Below are 7,057 nucleotides of genomic sequence, written 5' to 3' on the forward strand. Positions count from 1 at the left end.
GTATCAATTAAGTCCATTTGGTCAAGAGTCACATTGAGGTTCCGGATCTCGTTGCTGATTTTTTGTGCTGATGATCTGTCTAGGGTTGTGAGTGGGGTATTGAAGTCCCCAGCTATGGTTGTGTTAGAGTTGATATCTTTTTTGAGTTAATGTAGAAGCTGCTTTATGAAAATTGGCATTCCTATGTTGGGGGCATATATGTTTAAGATGGATATTTCTTATTGATGGATTAAATGTTTTATCATTATGTAGTGGCCTTCTGTATCTTTTTTAATTTTTAATAGCTTAAAGGGTATTTTGTCTGAAATTAAGATTGCTACTCCTCCTTTCTTTTGTGTTCCATTCTCCTGAAAGTTTGTTTCCCATCCTCTTATTTTGAGTCTGTGAGTGTCTTTTCTAGTGAGATGGGTCTCTTGAAGGCAATAGATTATTGCCTGGTGATATTTTATCCATTTTGCCATTCTTTGTCTTTTCAGTGGTACATTTAGTTCATTCACATTTAAGCTAATTATTGAAATGTGAGAGTTGATCCCTGTCATAAGGTTCTTACAGAGTTGTTGCTCTGATTTGCTTGTTGTCTTTCTTTTGGTTTTGGAGTTGGTTCATGTGTGTTTTTAATCTTTTGCCTGTACTCTTGTGAAGAATGTTGTTGTTCTTTTTTTCTTTTCTTCTGTATTCAATATTTCCTTAAGTGTTTCTTGTAGAGGTGGTCTAGTGGCAGTGTAGGTTCTTAGGGATTGGATATCTGAGAAAGAATTCAATTCTCCCTCACTAATGAAGCTTAGCTTGGCTGGGTAGGTTATTCTTAGTTGAAATTGTTTATCTTTTAGAACTTTGAAGATAGAGCTCCAGGATCTCCTAGCCTAGAGGGTTTCTGTAGATAAATCTGCTGCTATTCTAATTGGTCTTCCCTGGTAGGTAGTCTGGCCTTTTTCTCTTGCTGCCTTTAGAATTTTTTCTTTTATAGCTACTTTGTTTAGGCAAATTATTATGTGTCTGGTAGTTGGTCTTCTCATTTGTTGTCTTGCAGGGGTTCTCTGAATCTCTTGTGCTTGAATTTTTGCATCACTGATGAGATAAGGGAAGTTTTCTTGAATGATTTCATGAAATGTTTGCTCCAGTGTGACCTCTGACTCTCTCTCTCTCTCTCTCTGCCTCAGGAAGGCCAATTCCTCTTAGATTGGGTGTCTTGAAGTAATCATTCATCTCCTGAAGATTTTGTTCTGACTTTTTATAAGCTTTTTTCCTATGTTTTTGACAGTTTAGGTTAGTTCTATATTTTGATCTTCAAGTTCTGAGATTTTTTCTTCTGCTTGGCTAATTCTGCTTTCCATGCTTATTAGTTTGTTATTCATTTCCAATTTATTTCCATCACAGAATTCTTTACTGCTGTTATTTGCATCATCAGTTCCTTCCTATTTTCCTCTTGTCTCTCCTCAATTTTTTTAAATCTCTCTATTAATGTCTTGATGTCTGGGTCTGTTGCTTGTGACCAGTCATTCGGGGGCTCTTCATTGTTTGTGTTCTGAAGTCTGTTTTCTCAGTGTCTGACCTCCCAGGGGTCTGTGTGAGCCCTATATTCTTCTTTCAGTTTTTCTTCATTTGTGCAGATTTTTCCTCCCTACTTTTCCCTTCCCTCCACTTCCCCATCTTCTTTAATTCTGCTATTCAGGGGTGGAGGGGTTTCTTTTACTTCTGTTTGTTCAGTCTCCTATTCTTCCTAAAGTATTTCCTCTCACTTTGTTCAGTTCTGGAGTTGGGTTGTAGGTTGAGGGCAGTCCTGTTTGTAGTTTTGGGATTTAATTAAGGGGGGAGCTGTGATTCAAAATCTCTCTGCAGATCCCAGTATCTGCCAACAGGTGTATGGATAGTCTGAAACCCATTTCCCACTGACTTGGAGTCTGCCCATGCAGTGGGGTTGTAGGTTTACTCCCTGAAAGCAAAATGAGGTTAACAGAGGGGAGAGAATGGAGCAGGCGGTGGGTGGAGGAGGCGAGTGGAGAGAGAGAGAGGAGTGAGAGGGAAAACAGATGAGTGTACCAACTGGTAAGTGAGAAGAGACACAAAGACTGAAATAAATATAAAGAAAAACAATAACCATGACTGAAAACTAACCAACAACCATATAAAAAGCTAAAACATACAATGATGCTAACGTACACGCTGATCAACCTCCTTATTGGTTTGCTATTCCTCTATACAAAGATGGGGTTTACAGAGAAATAAGAAAAAAGGAAAAAAAGGAGAAATGGGATAGATTAAAGTCAGTAGACTAACAAAACCAACCAAGCACACTCTGAGACTTTTCCTTTAAGTCCAATATCCTCTCAGCTCTGATTTCTAGTTGTCTTTGCAGGCTGGTAGAATTGTTCACAGTTAGGGTCAGTTGCCCCTGGCCTGCTGTTAAGAACCATTCAGATATGGGCCCCCTGCCCAGTCTATTACTGAGATGTGGCTTTTTCTGTTTATCAAGATGGATGAGCCTCTGCCATTCCCGTTTTGATGTTGTTACCTTGGATCCCCAGCAGGTGGTACTATCTCACCACTGCAGTCCAGAGGGGAGTGAGTCAGTTATGGATCCGCGACCTGCAGCAGCAACTTCCCCGTACTTGGGGGGAGTTCCGCAGTCCTGTCTCCAGGCAAGGGGCATGGTGTGGCAGTGGCAGTGGCAGCAGCAGCCAGGCAGTGGAAATCTCAGAAGATCCTGCTTGCAGGGCCTTCATGGTCTGAAGTCATGGGTCGCCTCAGTCATGAGCTGGCAATGACCGCAGTGGCAGCATCCACAACTGTGGGAGCAGCCCAAACTGCCATGATACCTGAGTAGCGACTGTGGTGACAGTGGTGGCTGAGCTCCCTGTGAGGAGCAGGCTGAGGAAGATGGGAGCTGTAGCCCTTGGGAGAGAGCTAGGGTCTTTATGAGTGTTCTCTTTCACAGAGGGTCTCAAAGACCATGCTGCCCCGTTGCCATCTGGCCAGAAGTCATCCTACTAAAAGTATTTAAAAGAGAATGTACTGTCTTCCTCACACTATCACTCAGTATCTATTTTGGATGTGAACCTTCCACATGTGACCTATAAATAATGAATGCAGCATGCCACATTTTTTTGGTTTTTTGAGTCACAGTCTCACTCTGTTGCCCAAGCTGGAGGGCAGTGGCATGCTCCGATCACCGCAGCCACACCCTGCTGGACTCAGGTGATAACTCCACCTCAACCTTCCAAGTAGCTGGATCCACAGGCACATGCCACCACGCCTGGATTTTTTTTTTATTTATTTTAGAGGGGAGTCTCACCAAGTTGCTCTGGCTGGTCTCAAACCCATGGGCTCAGGCAGTTCTCTCACCTCAACCTCCCAAAGTGCTGGGATTATAGGTGTGAGTCACCATGCCCAGTCATCACATGCCACTTTTTATTGCCATACATCCAAGTGTTACATATATTTAACAAACTTTAATTTTTTAGAACAGAAAACTTGCAAAGATAGTACAGAAAGTTTCAACATACTCCACACCCAGTTACCTCTATTATTAACATCTTATATTAGTATAACAAATTTGTGAACATTTAATGAACCATTATTGATGTATTATTATTAATTAAAGTCCATACTTATTTCAGATTTCTCACTTTTTCCCTATTGTTCTTCTTCACTTCCAGGATGGTATCTGGGATGCCACATGACACTTAGTTGGCATGTCTCCTTGGGCACCTCTTGGCTGTGACAGTTTCTCAGACTTTTCTTATTTTCAATGGCATTGACAATTTTGAAAAGTACTGGTCAAGCATTTTGTAGACTCTCTCTCAATTGGGATTTTTCTCATGTTCTTGTCATGATTATCCTATGCTGTGTGTTTTCAGAAGGAAGAGCACAGAAATTAAGTGCCATTTTCATCATAATACATCAAGGAAGTATGCAAGCAACATGACTTTCACTGATATGCTGACCTTAATCAACACCAGTATTGGTCAAGTTTCTCTATAGTAAATTACTCTTTTTTTTCTTCTCTTTGCATACTGTACCATTTGGAAGGAAGTCACTATGAACAGACCACACTTAAAGAGTGAGAAGTTATGCTCCATCTCCTTGAAGCAGAGTGTCTACATAAATTATTTAGAATGGTAATATAAGAGATATTAGTCAGAATTCAGTGTTTTCCAGAGTGACTCCAATGTATTTTCTTCTCGCTCTGTCTCTATCTACCTCATTACTGATATCCACGCATATTTTTCCCCTGGCCTCCTGCATAATGTGGCATCCTCTCTGTAGCAGTCCTCAAAGTGTGGTTCCCAGATAAGCAGTAACAGCATCACCTGGGAATTCATTAGAAATACAAATTCTTGGGCCCACTCCACTCCAGAGTCAGAAATTAGAAATTAGGGCTGGGCCCCAACAATCTGTGTTTTACAAAACTTCCAGGTCATTTAAGTTTGTTCTAGTATTAGGAGTAAGGATAACTTCTCTAATTCATTCCTAGGCTTGCCTGCTGTTTTGACAAAATTCTATTCCTTCTGCTTATGACTTTACCAAGTCACAGTATTTCCTTTTACACTGACCTTAGTGTTGAGACCTTAACCTCTGGACTCTTTTCCTATTAAATAGTTCCAAAGATGTCTCTGAAGACCATGGAAAACTTAAATTTTATCAGATACCCTCATATTTTCATCATTAACACATTCCATCTAGTATCTTCCATCAAGGGGTTATTTTTGTTTCTGGTCTCTCTGATCTGATTTTTTACTGAATTCCTAAAAGGGATTTATTTTTATTGAAGTATTGCTGTCTCCATTCTGCCCTTCTTAAGTAATACCAGTAGATTTCTCCTTAGACACTTAATGCCTGCTTGGGAGTAAGGAGGATAGCAATGCCCTTATTTGAACTTGATCTCCAATAGTTTATCCTCTCCCTGGGAATTCCTGTCAGTGTCTTTGATTGTTCCAAGTTTTCGTTCCTTCCTACTTCCATTCCCCTGTGTCCTGAGCTTCCATCTGGTACCAGGAAGCACATCCTACCTCCTGTTGGGAGCAAATGCTGATGCTCAGCTTTCCTGATTATTGCTTGTGCCAGGTTTCATTTACACAGTACACTAAATGATAAATGTCTTGAGACATTTTAAGAGTCATTCAGCAGCTGTATAGTTAGTTATTTAAAATTTATGGATAAAACAAAGTGATACTTGTTCCCATGCCATCCATTTTAACTTTCCTCTCTCACAAAATCATTGTATATAAAATTCCATGGGATATAAAAATATTATGTCATCATCCATAAGCAACTTATATGCTTTATGGGGAGGGCTGATTATAGTCACATGCTTTCAACAAAACTGCTCATAAAACAATAACTATTAGAAGAAACGCTCAATGTTAATTTGTGCCAATATATAAATCCAGTTCATCAAGAGCTTACTGAAACCCTGAGCCAGCTAGAATCTATTCTCTCATTTATTGACTCACTCATTTGAAAAATATTTCTTGGCATATGCATAATACCTGACCATCCTTGTAGCATCCCATGCTACACTGGCATGGATTTTTTGGGAATTTTCCCCAATGAACATGGATTACTGTCAAAAAAATTATTTAAAAACAATAATTTAATCTGCAAGAATACTTTCCTCAAACCTCCACCACAAGTTCAGTCAATAAAATAGTGATATGTCGGATAGAATTAAGACGGCTAATGAGAAGCAACTAGAGTGTGTTTCTCCCATGGAGTAAGCCAAATAGAGAGAGTTCCTCAATACTCAGAGAGAAAGGAGACCAGAAACACCTCTCACAACTCACCAGAGAAAGAATAGGATCCCTATAACACAAGAGAAAAATCGATCATCCTGGCTTGAAACTAGCCAGACACTCCTGAATGACCACACAAACCACAAAGAGCCTCTGGATGCAGTAGAGGGGAGGTAAGTTCTGTGTTCTTGCTACAGACATTGAAGGCCTCCTGAGGCTCGCAATATTCAAGTCCTTCACAGGAAACTGCCCTACCCACAATGTTCTCTGCCAAAAGCCAAGAGCAGTGCAAAATTAAAAGCTCTGAGTAGCTTCAGAAGCCATTCCCTGGAAACTCAACCCTTACTGCTGGCTGCCTGCCTTCTAGCCAGCCTGGAAGAGAACTGGAAGACCTGATGCTTTACTTGCCCCAAGGGCAAATTCTGCTGCAGCAGACAGTTCCTGGCTGGGAAACTATGAGAAGACCTGAGGCTACCTGCACTTTCATATTTTGAATGCAGACTGCCTGAGGATAAGATGGGAATGCTAGGTGAGATGCAATGCCCTAGCAACCTTTCACTCCCCATGTAAAATCTTTTGTGTAGCCTCTGCACAACACAGCAGTGTCACCCCAGTGTCTGGGGACTCCTTCCTAATCCCCACTGGGGTAGCCAATAGTGCACACAGAGGGAGCATTGAGCCCTTTCCCTCCTTGTCCCCCTGGAAGGCTCAAGACAAACAGAGAATTTGGGTAATCCTCACAGTCCCATCCATTGGCTATGTCAGCTGAGCACTTCCTAGGGGAAACACAGGCCAAACAGAAAGCCCACAGCCCCCCTCAGCCCATTACATCTGATATAATACCTTAGCTTTTGGGGAGGTCCGATCCTAGACTCTAGCTAACACTACTATCCTAGCCACCCCAGTCACTCAGGAAGCTTTGAGACTGTACAGATACCCAGCACAGAACTGCCACAGCTAGCAATTTAAAAACTTGCCGCACCATATATCTATATCTGTATTGAGAGAGCCAAAAAATCTGAAATTTATTTATTTAAAAAGTGTACTTATTCTCACATGTTTAAACTTCAGTGACCTTCAAAACACTCTCCATTTGATGCAATACACCTATCAAGATGATTTCCCACGGCTTAAAACAGTTTTTGAACTCATCAATTTTGACGCCTCTTCCACATCAGCAAAACACTTCACTTTGAAGATTATTTTCATCCAGAGAAACAAAAAAAGAGTCATTCAGATTACGATCAGGTGAATAGGGAGGGTGGACCACAGGGGTCATGCCATTTTTGACCAAACACTGAGGAACATTCAGCATGGTATAGGCA

This window comes from Carlito syrichta, unplaced genomic scaffold (assembly GCF_000164805.1).
Source record: "Carlito syrichta isolate Samal-C Ts95f unplaced genomic scaffold, Tarsius_syrichta-2.0.1 Scaffold301632, whole genome shotgun sequence".
NCBI lineage: Eukaryota > Metazoa > Chordata > Mammalia > Primates > Tarsiidae > Carlito > Carlito syrichta.